Here is a 13,091-nt window from a genome sequence, read left to right as displayed (position 1 = left end):
ACCATTGTGTCTTATCTTACCCTGACCTTTCTTCCAGTCCCCGACTCTGAGTTGCCTTATGAATCCGTACCTCACCTCATCTCGGCCGCCACTGTGGGCAATTCGCGCCAGGGGTAGCGACCTGGGAGTTTGCCTGTGGCAGCAAGTCCATTTCGCTTTGCGGCCGGTTCTGGTGAAGACCAACGGATCCTTAGACTCCGCTTTCACCATCATCCACAGTGGTACAGCGGATCCACTACTCCAGCCGTTACAACTTCAGGCGCATGCGCTCTGCAGACAGAGCGCTGCGCTCCGGGGGCATGTTACTCCACATCACTAGGACATGGAGTTGAAGAAAATGAATATGCAAACTACGGGGGCGGGCTTAGTCCCCTTCCTCTGGGACCCAAAAAGATATGGATGCCTGGGGATCGCCTTCAAAGCACTACTGCAAAGAGGACAAACAGAACTTTAGTGGGGAGAACTCAGCAGCCAGGGCACACACTAAAGTAAGTGAACGCTTTATGGACTCCAGTTCACTTTAATAATAATCAGTAGCACAACAGTCAGTTTAATTATTTTATACCTACAAATAAAAGGGGTTTGCAGGGAAAAGAAAGAAAGAAAATAATTTAACAATTTAAATTAATGAATAAATACATTCATATTTTAGCCTAAATCAAATTTAAAAATAAATAAATAACACAACTGGGATGGAGAAGAACATTGGGGGAGATTTATCAAAACCTGTCCAGAGGAAAAGTTGACCAGTTGCCCATAGCAACCTATCAGATCGCGTCTTTCACTTTGCAGAGGCCTTGTTAAAAATGAAAGAAGTGAGCTGATTGGTTGCTATGGGCAACTGGTCAACTTTTCTTCTACACAGGTTTTGATAAATCTCCCCTATTGTTATTATTAAAATGGCCACAGTATCTGTTTTCTTTAAAATCCTCTCAAGTTTGTTAAGTATAGTGTACATGCTTAGGTTTGCTCGTTCTTCTTATTATTTTTTAACATTTTTCTCATTGCTGGGACAGTGCTGCTGGTCATGTTTTCGTCCAACTCCTGTCCCTATGATACAGTAGGAGACAGAGGAGAAAACACTTTCCCTTTAAATACCTGCTGCAGACCCAACACTGGTGAACAAACCAGAATAGCTTTTTATTGCTATAGAGAGGTACAGATATAGTACTTGGCAGTCATAAAGTAAATATTACAGTTTTTACATGCAGAACATGTATCTGGGCAAAGCAAACAGTAGTAGACACAGCTCTCCCTCTCGCCCACTCCACGACACGAGACTAGGACCGGACCCTCGATCCAGAGCAGCAACAAAGACAAAAGGCAATGTCCAGCGTGGAAGTTCAAACAATTCTTGGAAGTTTATTCAGCAATTAGCCAATCGTACCGATTAAGGCTACACACTGTGGCCGAAACGCGTCACCTGTTTGTCATGTTGGCTAATTGCTGAATAAACTTACAAGAATTGCTTGAACTTCCACGCTGGACATTGCCTTTTGTCTTTAGAACATGTATCTGTCTAGAATCAGGAGTGAGGGATGGGTCATGGTTTTCACCACAGATACCCCATTTAGAACAGTCCACCTCTTAAATAGATGGTTCTAGTAGTACAGGCCCATGAATTAATATTTCATATTTATCATGTTTGTGGACAATTCCAATAGGTGGCAGCTGGAAAGGTAGTTCTTGCCTAAATCATATACAGGACTTGTTTGGGGATCATTGCTTCATTTTCATGTGTGCTGTAAAAAAAACTGTCTTAAAATGACAGTTAAATAAATAATATTTTCATTTTTTCACCTGCTTTGTATTAATAAATGCAAGAACTGTGAGATCAAAGTACTTACTACACCTCAAGACGAATACCTTAAGGGGTCTGTGTTGAAGTAAACAGGGGATTAAGGGCTTCGTAATCTGTTTATATTTAAAAACATGAAATGGGGAAGAAATCCAGACTATCTCAGTGGAGTTAGGTTGTACATCATTAAAATCTTATTAAATTGACTTTTCACTTCATTTTTCATACTGTTTTTTATATGATTCTTGAAAGAACATGTTAGGTAAGATATGTCAAATAATCGGACAACACATTACGCTTTTTTAATGAACAGTTCTGTTCACTTCCTTGGGCTAAACTTTGGTTAGATTTTTGTAGTTTTTAAATCACATTTTTTATTTTAAATCCTTTAATATAACAGTAACAGGGGTATATTATGGCTATGTGCTTTAATAGTAGAAATAATGTAATATTGGAAGTCATGGGGATTCTTTGGTATAGTTACCAGTGAAGGGAGCATTAAAGGGGTATGCCGGTGGAAATTATTATTTTTTTTTTTTAAATCAACAGGTGGCAGAAAGTTAAACAGATTTGTAAATTACTTCTATTTAAAAATATTAATCCTTCCAGTACTTATCAGCTGCTGTATGCTCCACAGGAAGTTCTTTTCTTTTTGAATTTCTTTTCAGTCTGACCACAGTGTTCTCTGCTGACACCTCTGTCCATGTCAGGAACTGTGCAGAGCAGGAGCAAATCCTGGTAGCAAACCTCTCCTGCTCTAGACAGTTCCTGATATGGACAGAGGTGTCAGCAGAGAGCACTGTGGTCAGACTGAAAAGAAATTCAAAAAGAAAATAACTTCCTTGGAGCATACAGCAGCTGATAAGTACTTGAAGGATTAAGATTTTTAAATAGAAGTAATTTAAAAACCTGTTTAACTTTCTGTTGTTTTCCACCAGAGTACCCCTTTAACAAAAATAATGTGTAAGTGAAAGACAAGGTTAGTGATGGTTGACCCCCTGCAGGCTGCTGGTGTATCTAAGAAGATGGCGCTACTAGTAACTTTACGGATACAGTCTTTGCAGTTCCAATCAACTGGTAAAAATAGGTTTTACCTAATTGAGACACCATTGGGGGTTAAAGGAACATACGATATATGCAGCTTCACAATGCTTGGCTGTTCTCAAGTAGTTTATATTATAACAGTTGAAACCTAATGGCTTATCTGAAGTAACACTCTTCTAACTATGTATTTATCGCCTAATGGACACAGTCTCTACAATTTCGGGTCCCAATCTACCTGTACTACCTACTTGCATGTCACTGAGAGTACTGATGTCACTGTTGGTCCACTCCTACACCATGATTCCTATGGCCTAGCTGTCTCCATGGCCACATACTAATGTCGTTTTTGATCAACATTGGCAACTATGTAGTCCACCAAGACCCATTAAAATGTGAGTGTGCCATAAGGAAGGAAATATTTGGGGTAACTGAATTCATACCTGCATTTGAAAGCCTTACAGCTGACCACTCTGTCTGACTCTTTCACTACATAGATTTATGAACCTATAGAACCCCTTCCCCAATGTAGGCTCCAATACAGAAATTAAAGAATGGAGGTTTATCTGAAATGAATGAATATAGCACCTACAATTTGCGCAAAAAACACAGGAAAAAACCTCCAGACAACAATAAATATAAAAATATTGATAGGGACAAATAGGGACAACAATGAAAATCCAGGATACTGGGGTGAAAGGGGTGAAAGTCCTGATCACATAGTAGACTGTATGTCTGTTTAAATATGATGTCACAAGGGTAGATCACAGATGTGCATGTATCATGCATACATAGCTGTGGTTTAAAGTGACAGAAGATAAGATATAAAGTGCCACAGTGCAAAGGTATCATACTGTTATACAGTATACCTTTGCACTGTGGCACTTTATATCATCTTCTGTCAGCTATGTATGCGTGATACATGCACATCTGTGATCTACCCTTGTGACATCATATTTAAACAGACATACAGTCTACTATGTGATCAGGACTTTCACCCCAGTATCCTGGATTTTCATTTTTGTCTCTATTTGTGTGATTCCTTATATGTATTTTTTTATGTCATTTGGATACTAATAATGAGTTATCAATATTTTTATTTTTACTGCATAGACTTAGCTTGATTGGCAGCTGGGGAATAAGGCACCCTGCCACAAATAACTTGGAATTGCAGCAGATCTCAGACCTAATGCAATCTAAACTTTTGACATGTCTGGAAAACATAGACTAATGCAGTGAAAGAGTCAGATTTGATTGACAGCTGGGCAATGAATCTTGTGATGCCATGCAATTCACAGGGGGTCTCAGGACTAAGACACAATGCGATCTAGACTTTTTACATGTCTGGACAACATGCCAAATGACAGTAAATTTTAAATTACAGTAATTCTTTAAAGGGGTACTCCACTGCCCCAGTGTTTTGAACATTTTGTCCCGAACACTGGGTGCGGGCTGTGGGGGTCGTGATGTCACGGCCATGCCCCTCGTGACGTCACGCCCCCTCAATGCAAGTTTATGGGAGGGGGCGTGGAAGCTACCATGCCCCCTCCTATAGACTTGCATTGAGGGGGTGTGGCGTGACATCACAAGGGGAATGGTCGTGACGTCACAAACCCCGCAGCCCGCACCCAGCCAATTGGAACAACATTTTCTGAACGCTGGGGCAGTGGAGTATCCCTTTAAGGCTCTGTGTAGGATAAGAATTTTAACAGAAAATAAATGAGGCTTTGTTCATACTCAACTCACACAAATTTGATATTACAGCTGGTAATGTTCTGGTTTGAGTGAAAATCCATATCACAAAGTGAAATCCACTGTAAAGTCTACAATCTATCCTTAGCAGAATCCAGTATGATCTGTCAACATATTTAGCATATTTTTATAGGCTATCTTTGGTATTGCAGCTCAACACCATTCTAGTCATCTAGTCATCCATTGTTACGACTACAGATATCATTATTTTAGCGCTATTGGCTGCTAGCACAATACAAGAAGTGAATTGTCAGGGCTGACTGCAGAGTCGCTTCAATCTTATGTTACATTCAGTGTTTAGTTTGCAATGGTTCTTTTTCCTTGTTTTCAGTTGTGAATAGATATGTATTTTTTCTATATTTTCTATGTTTAGTGTAGAAGCCCTTGTGTGGAATGTGTAGGTCTGTCAATCTGATAAAATAAAATATTTCCTAAATTATCAGGAGAGTAACTTATTTTCATCCCTACAGAGAATTCCCAAATATAAACGTATTTTGACGCCTCTACTGAGGATATGACACACTGTAGGTGTTTTTACCTTGGAGATGGTTAGTGGTTGGCCATGCTCTAGTCCTCCTTTGAGTGAGAAACCCCATGGAGCTCCACCTTCAAGAGTTGCTTGTAAGTATAAGAAGGATGGTTCCATGTTCTCTTGCCAATGTTCTCAGTCAATATGGTCAATCCTTATTTATCGCACAGATCTAGACATTGCGGATAGATACAGTCAGCAAAACTCTATGTTTTCAGAATAAATGCTAGACCTGTAACATCCAGATGGGATTCGGTCCTGACGGTTGCCTCCTCTGCCCTCAAGAGTTGATTAAAAATTATGCTTGTCCGTCGAGTCCTCTTCATTTACTGATGTCTTTATTTCATTGGCACATCCACCAAAATAACCTATTAGCTTCATACAAGTAGAAACAAGGAACTTTTGAGACCGTGCATGCAGAACGAGTGACATGTAAAGTAATGTTTGTTTTTGATTGATGATGCTGCTTCTCCGGCTCCCCCAGACTTACCATTACAATAGTCTATCTTTTCAGTTCATTGCATTCAAAGAATGGGATTTCTCTCTCCTTTCCAAGCTGCATGGGTTTCTTGAGAATGAACTATAACTTTTTCCTGCTGTTCTCAACTCAACTTGGAATTTCCACTTGTGCTAAGAATGTACTGTAAAACCTTATCAGGAGGAACTCTTGCAGGATGTTTAGACAAATCAGTAGAACAGGTGGATTTTCTCCTAGCCTAGGAAGTAACAGCATTAGACAGATGAGTACATTCCTTTTCTTTCTGCAGTACTTCTGTAGATTAGACTGTAACTGCATTGGGAGAAGGAGGGGGAGAGGGGCAGGGGGTGTGCGCAAAGGATTAGAACAAGGCATGCTGATTTTACACAGCAAGTACCCGAATGATATGCAGCTAAGAATAGAAAGGGTTGAGAAAATAAGAAGCATATCAACACTTGCTATGTAGCAGAAAGCCTGCCGCTGAGATGCTACTTTATTGCCCGCTGGACTTTCAGATGCTTTAAAATCTTGTGAGCAAAGCCAACCGTACATATAGAAAAAAAAAGTTACATCATAATAAATACAGTGGTCCCTCAACATACGATGGTAATCCGTTCCAAATGGACCATCGTTTGTTGAAACCATCGTATGTTGAGGGATCCGTGCAATGTAAAGTATAGGACAGTGGTCTACAACCTGCGGACCTCCAGATGTTGCAAAACTACAACACCCAGCATGCCCGGACAGCCAACGGCTGTCCGGGCATGCTGGGAGTTGTAGTTTTGCAACATCTGGAGGTCCGCAGGTTGAAGACCACTGGTACTGGAGGCTATACTCACGTGTCCCGCCGCTCCGGACCGTCACCGCTCGTCACCGCTGCCCTGGATGTTGCCTTCCATCGCTGTCGCCGTGTCCCCGGGGTGTCCCCCACGCTCCGGCAAGGCCTCTGCTTCCCCGGCATCCTCGTTCTCTGTCGAGATGACGAGGATAGAGAGCGCCGACGATGCAGGGGATCCCAAAGAGGACGCGCCGGAGCCCCGAGGACAGGTAAGTGATCGTCAGCGGACCACACGGGGCACCGTAAATGGCTATCCGGTGGCAGCTGAAGCAGACTGCGCTGCCGGATAGCCGTTTATGCGATGGCCCCGACATACAAAAGCATTGTATGTTAATACTGCCTTCAACATGCCATGGCCTCTGAGAGGCCATCGTATGTTGAAATGATCGTATGTCGAGGCCATCGTAGGTCGGTGGTCACTGTACTCAGAAATGATGCAGATTTGCTGCTATGTATTTTCCAAGTCAAGAGCTAGCAAAATCAGCTGCAGAAAATATGCAGCAAAATACGACACATGTGGCCTTACCCTAAATACGACACATGTGGCCTTTTCTGAGATTCCGGACAGACAATTAATATCAGATAGTTGGGTGTCCATCTACTGGCACATGCTCTGAACAACTGATGGAAGGAGCTAGTACTCGGGCTTACTTACTATGTAACACTGTACATTTATATTCTATTTACATAATATATGTATAATATAGTTTTCCCTGGTGCCATGGCCCTTCAATCAGCTGGTTATGGTTAGGGTGTTGTCAGAGTTCTGTGTCCATGATGTCTCTTTCCCAGATGTCTCTTTCCTAGTGTTCCTTCAGAAGAGTCTGAAGCCAATGGACTTTCTTTCCATGGGCAAAACTACAGCCATAGTAGCTACTATGGGCTAAGAAGTTGGGAGAGCCCACTCAGGTAGGGCCCACTCAGGTACAAAAACATTGTACATTTTTGTAGGGAATAATCAGTGGATGGTTTTCTGCTACCCAACATCTGTGATGTATGGCACTATTATCCATACCTTTTTATTTTTTGTCAGAAGGTGGTGGGGACCCATCTCCCCTTGCCATTTGGAAAGAAGAAAATCTAGGGCATCTTGGGATATTTTCTGGTAGGCATATATTGTTTTCAATCTTTAGGTTTTTTTTGCGTCTGCATCTGAGTCTGTTGTAAATTTTTTGGGTGCTGTTGCTAAATAATAAAAAGTATCTGTCATGATCTTCATAAATTTTATAATCCTCCCAGTTCACTGTTCCCATCATGATAAATCCCCCCTCCCCCCCGCCTTTATTTTTGTAATATTTTCTAGATTTGTACCTTTATATTGCTCTGTGTTTTCTGCTCAGTCTAATTCTTCCCTCACTCTGCTACATATTGCCAAGAGCAGTTCAGTGTGTGATCAGCTGTGATTGGCTGAGACCGCACCCCCCCCCCCCCTCAGCTCTCTGAACTCTACAGTACACTCTATAGACTGTGCCGAGCTGAGGTCCCACCTGCATTTCCTGACTTTTGTCTCTGCTAGGCTGCTGCAGGAGACAATCTGCAAGCAGGACTGTAGGCAGGAACAGAAGGAGGACTCCTGGTGGCCACCCTTTTAGGGTTTAATAGAACACATACATTTACAGAATTTTATTTAGAAGTATAGCAGAAAGGTAATTCAAATAGGCTTATCTATAACATATACATTTTACTAATGACAGGTACCATTTTACTAATGACAGGTACCATTTAACCTACAGACTAGGATATGCCAGGCCAGTGTGATAATTTTCTGTTTTCTAATTATTTTACCTATGCAAAGATTGATCTCTCGCCTGGCCAGGGAGTAAAGCGCAATGCCGTCTGCTTTCCTAGCTAATATCTTACCATCGCAGTGGGTCTCAGAAGTGAGACCCAACACGATTATCAACTTTTCAGATGTGTTTTTAATGACAGTAACTCTTTAATGCATTTAGTCATGTAGACATGGTCAAGATAACTTTCTTAAAGGAGAACTCCAGAATATAAAAATTGTCCCCCATACTACCGGCAGTAAAAAAATAAAGATGTACATACCTTCCTTCGCTCCCCCGGGGCCTCCGGTAACCGGCTCCGGTCTCCGCCGCGATCCTCTTCCTGGTTGCTGGTGGTCGGCGAGTCATACTGCACTCAGTCAATCACCGGTCGCAGTGAAGTCCTGGCTCCGGCCGGTGATAGGCTGAGCGACAGTGTGATGTTTTCGGCCCTGGCAGTAGGTGCCGTTGTAGTGAAGAATTTTGTGTCTTGAAGCGTTCTCACACTGCTGCTGTCGGGACTTCACTGCGGCCGGTGATTGGCTGAGCGCAGTATGACTCGCCGACCACCGGCAACCAGGAAGAGGATCGTGGCGGAGACCGGGGCTGGTTAACGGAGGCCTCGGGGGAGCGAAGGAAGGTATGTACATCTTTCATTTTTTTTTTCTGCCGGCAGTATGGAGGACAATTTTTTGATTCTGGAGTACCCCTTTAAGGTCAAATCAAGCATCAGATTGGGGAAGAAAAGGGACTTCAGTGACCTTAAAAGTGGCATGCTTGTTGGTGCCAAATTGGCTGGTTTAAGTATTTCAGAATCTGCTGGAATATTCATGCACAACCATCTCTAGGTTGTAGAGAGAATGGTCCGCAAAAGATAAAATATCCAGTGAGCTGTGGTTGCGTGGACAAAAATTACAGGAGAATGGGCAGACTGGTTTTAGATAACAGACAGGCAATGGTAGCTCAAATAACCACTCGTTACAACCTAGGTATGCAGAATATCATCCCTGTATGCACAACACGACAAACCTTGAAGAAGATGAGCGCCAGCATCAGAAGACCACACCGGATGCCACTCCTGTTAGCTAAGAAAAGGAAAACAAGGCAAAAATTCCCATAGGCTCACCAAAATTGGACAATGGAAGACTGGAGGAACGTTGCCTAATCTGATAAGTCTTGATTCCAGCTGCAACATTGAGATGGCAGGCTCAGAATTTTGTGTAAACAACATGAAAGGAAGGATCCTTTTTATCAATGGTTCAGGCTGGTGGTGATGATGGTGTAATGGTGTGGGGACATTTTCTTGTCATTCTTTGGGCCCCTTAGTATAATTGAGCATTGTTGGTACTAAGGAGGTGTTCCCCTTCCATGGCATAAATATTGCAGTCCTGGAAAACCCCTTTAATGAAAATTACAGTACATATACCTATTAAATTGCATGAACCAGGTACAATTTCACATAAAACTCTGCTTAAACTTTATCTTTTTAATCCTGCCACTCTTGCATAAGGAGGTTGGTTATTACATTACAGAATGGTGAGCTCCACTTTAATTCATATACCGGTATATTAAAGTAGCGAACAAAAGAATTAAGCAGGAAATGAAGACTGAGATGCTGCAAAACAATTGCCAAATTCATTCATTGTACAGTAGATTAGTATGTAGTAATAGATTTATATTGCAACTAAAGATATACATTCAATTTTTTTTACAGGTTTCTGGATTGACCTTGTATAGTCCATTAGGACATTTTTGTAGGGGAACTTGACCTACTTGACCTTCTAAATATTTCCAAAACAAAATTTCTGCCGACAATAAAAGGATAACACTGTAAAATATAGGTTTGTGAATTGCTGACACCTCTGTCCATGTCAGGAACTGTCCAGAGCAGGAGAGGTTTGCTATGGGGATTTGCTTCTACTCTGGACAGTTCCTGACACATACAGAGATGGCAGCCGAGAGCACTCTGGTCAGACAGAAAAAAACTACACAACTTCCTCTGTAGTATACAGCTGATAAGTACTGAAAGGATTAAGATTTTTAAATGGAAGTAATTTTAAAATCTGTTTAACTTTCTGGCACCAGTTTTTACCAGTTTTGAAAACATTTGTTTTCCACTGGAGTACACCTTTAAGGGGTGCCATAGCCTATGGAAAGCCATATGAAGGGACCCTGTGAGAGCAGGAACTTTAATAGAGGCATATACACCGAATGAAATAAGTATTGAACACATCATCATTTTTCTTACTAAATACTGTTTATTTGAGACAACAGTACCTGCTAATTCCATATCTTTTGGAAGATCTTCACAAGTGGTCCTTGGCTCTTGGACAACTCTTCTAATTATTGTTTTCACTTTTACGAGGAGTACCTGCTCGAGGCAAATTTTTGGTGAAATGATTGTCTTTCCACTTCTGTATTATGGCTCCAACAGTACTTACTGGAGCATTCAGAAGCTTAGAAATGTGCCTCTAACCAACACTATTTTTATTTTAGGTTGCGAGGGTCTTGAGACAGCTCTTTGCTTTTACCCATCATGAGATGTGGCTTGTGTGACACCTTTGCAATGAGGCCTTTTTGTAGCCTTCAGTTGGGACTGAACCATCTAAAATTTATTTGCACTGACAAGGGGCTGGATTGCTTTTAAAATACTGATAGATTTCAGCTGTTGTCTTGGCTTTTTATGCCTTTCTGCACCTCCCTTTTTCTTCATAGTGACATTTTCAATACTTATTTCCCCCCACTGTATATGTGAAATAGTGATGCATAACAACTACTATACCTCACATAAGACAGATAAAACATATTACACAAGAAGCATGGTAGAGGTATTTGGGTGACTATATTAAATTATAAACTATCTTGTATGAAAATCTGCATGCCCCTAAACTTGATACTTGCACTTTATGCTGTATTAGATCATATATTTTAACTATACTTGTAATTCATAGGCTACACTTGTATTTTGTATGCCACATGTTATGCATATTGCACTTTATTCACACTGCGGTTTTCAGTGCAGTTTTTTTATATACTATAAGTCGGAAATTATGTTTTGTTCACGTGACCCCTGGTTATGTGGATAATGTCCTAAATTATGGCAAAATAGTGGAGGTTGGTAAATCAAACTTGCAAGGGTAGAATGAACACATAAGTAGTAATTTAAGGCTGCCACAAAGTGGTAGTATAGTAGCTGGAATAAGTTCAGCACAGTCCAGATCTCAGGCACATATAAGTATTGCAGTACTAACATCCTATAAGGTATATGAGGCACATATGGAGTTGGGTGGGTGCATTAAGAGAAATCAGAAGTTGCCAACTATAGGCTGTTGACACGCCAGTAAGGCTAAGTTTCTACTTGGTTTTTTCTCCTGAGTTTTTTTGTTTTTAAGAAGAAACACAAGAAAAAACACCTGAAAAAAACGCCAGTGCAATTTCCTGCGGCTGGCATTTTTCCTGGCGTTTTTTCTGGCATTTTTTCATTTGTGTGGAAATTGAATTTTTGGCCCCTTTGGCGTTCTTTGGAGTGCCAAAAAAAAAAAAAGTATGCAGTAGTAATGGAAAAAAATGTGTTTAACGACATTTATATTTTTTTATAACAAAATTTTAATGAATTTTTAATAAAGTGTGTTTCACTTTTTTTAATCATTTTTTAGGTAGTACTACTACTCCCAGCATGTAACAGACTGTTCCATGCTGGGAGTAGTAGCACCTGTACTAATAGACACATCGCCCCAGGTGTCAGTCCTGACACCCGATGTGATCGTCCATAATATTGCAGAGATGCGGAGTGGCTCTATACAGCCAGATGGTTGTAGCCAATCACAGCTCTCAGAAGTAAATATGAATGAGTGATGTTCTATTCATATCACTGGCTGGAGTATAGTGCAGAGATGCGAGCGCTGTATAGAGCCGCTCCACATCTCTGCAATAGAAAGGATGTCAGGAGTGATTCCCGCTGTGATCTGTCCTTAACTGCAGGCACTACTACTCCCATCATGGAGCACTCTTAAGGATCACAGGAAAGATCACAGCGAATGTTACTCCTGACACCCGCTGTGATCCTCCTGTATAATGTATATATGCGGGCGGCCGCTCTTCTATGGTCTCCTGCACTGCCGTATATATACACCTATTCATATTTCCCACAGAGAGTTGTGATTGGCTGGAACCATCTGGCCAATCACAGCTCTCTGCGGGAAATATGAATAGGTGTATATATACGGCAGTGCAGGGGACCATAGAAGAGCGGCCGGCCGCATCAATATATTATACAGAAGGATTGCAACGGAACCCGGGGCGATCTGTCAATTAGTACAGGTACTACTACTCCCATCATGGAACAGGGTGTGTTCCATGCGGGGAGTAGTAATACCACCTATAAAATAAAGAATAAAAAGCGAAAAACACACACACACTACATTTTTATTATTGTCGGCTATATTTTTAGTGCCCAGCCTGCCCACATAAATTGATCCCTGCTTAAAGGGGTACTCCTGTGCTTACACATCTTATCCCCTATCCAAAGGATAGGGGATAAGATGCATGATCGTGGGAGTCCCGCAGCTGGGGACGCCCTTGATCATGCACGCGGCACCCCGTTTGTAAACAGTCCCCGGAGTGTGTTCGCTCCGGGACTGATTACGGTCAACCGCAGGGCCGGCAGCGTGTGACGTCACACCCCCGCCCCCATGTGACGACACGCTCCGCCCCTCAATGCAGCTGCAGGACTCCCGCGATCAGGCATCTTATCCCCTATCCTTTGGATAGGGGATAAGATGTGTAAGCACCGGAGTACCCCTTTAAAAATGAATAAAAATTTTGTTATAAAAAAGATAAAATTTGTTAAATACAATTTATTTCATCACTACTGGATCTTTTTTATAATT

At 41.5% G+C, this 13,091-nt stretch overlaps 1 long non-coding RNA gene across 1 annotated transcript; it reads left to right on the top strand.

The window, feature by feature from the left end:
- Positions 1 to 339: 339 nt before the first annotated feature.
- On the top strand, positions 340 to 9,616 carry LOC130364504 (uncharacterized). The gene is made up of 4 exons (XR_008891888.1): positions 340 to 488; positions 5,062 to 5,212; positions 7,470 to 7,541; positions 9,192 to 9,616. It is a non-coding gene; the product is annotated as an uncharacterized LOC130364504 (long non-coding RNA).
- Positions 9,617 to 13,091: the final 3,475 nt, after the last annotated feature.

Source organism: Hyla sarda, chromosome 1 (assembly GCF_029499605.1).
Source record: "Hyla sarda isolate aHylSar1 chromosome 1, aHylSar1.hap1, whole genome shotgun sequence".
NCBI classification, from domain to species: domain Eukaryota; kingdom Metazoa; phylum Chordata; class Amphibia; order Anura; family Hylidae; genus Hyla; species Hyla sarda.
The sequence above is the reverse complement of the archived record's forward strand: the minus strand, read 5'-3'. Positions and strand labels throughout refer to the sequence as shown.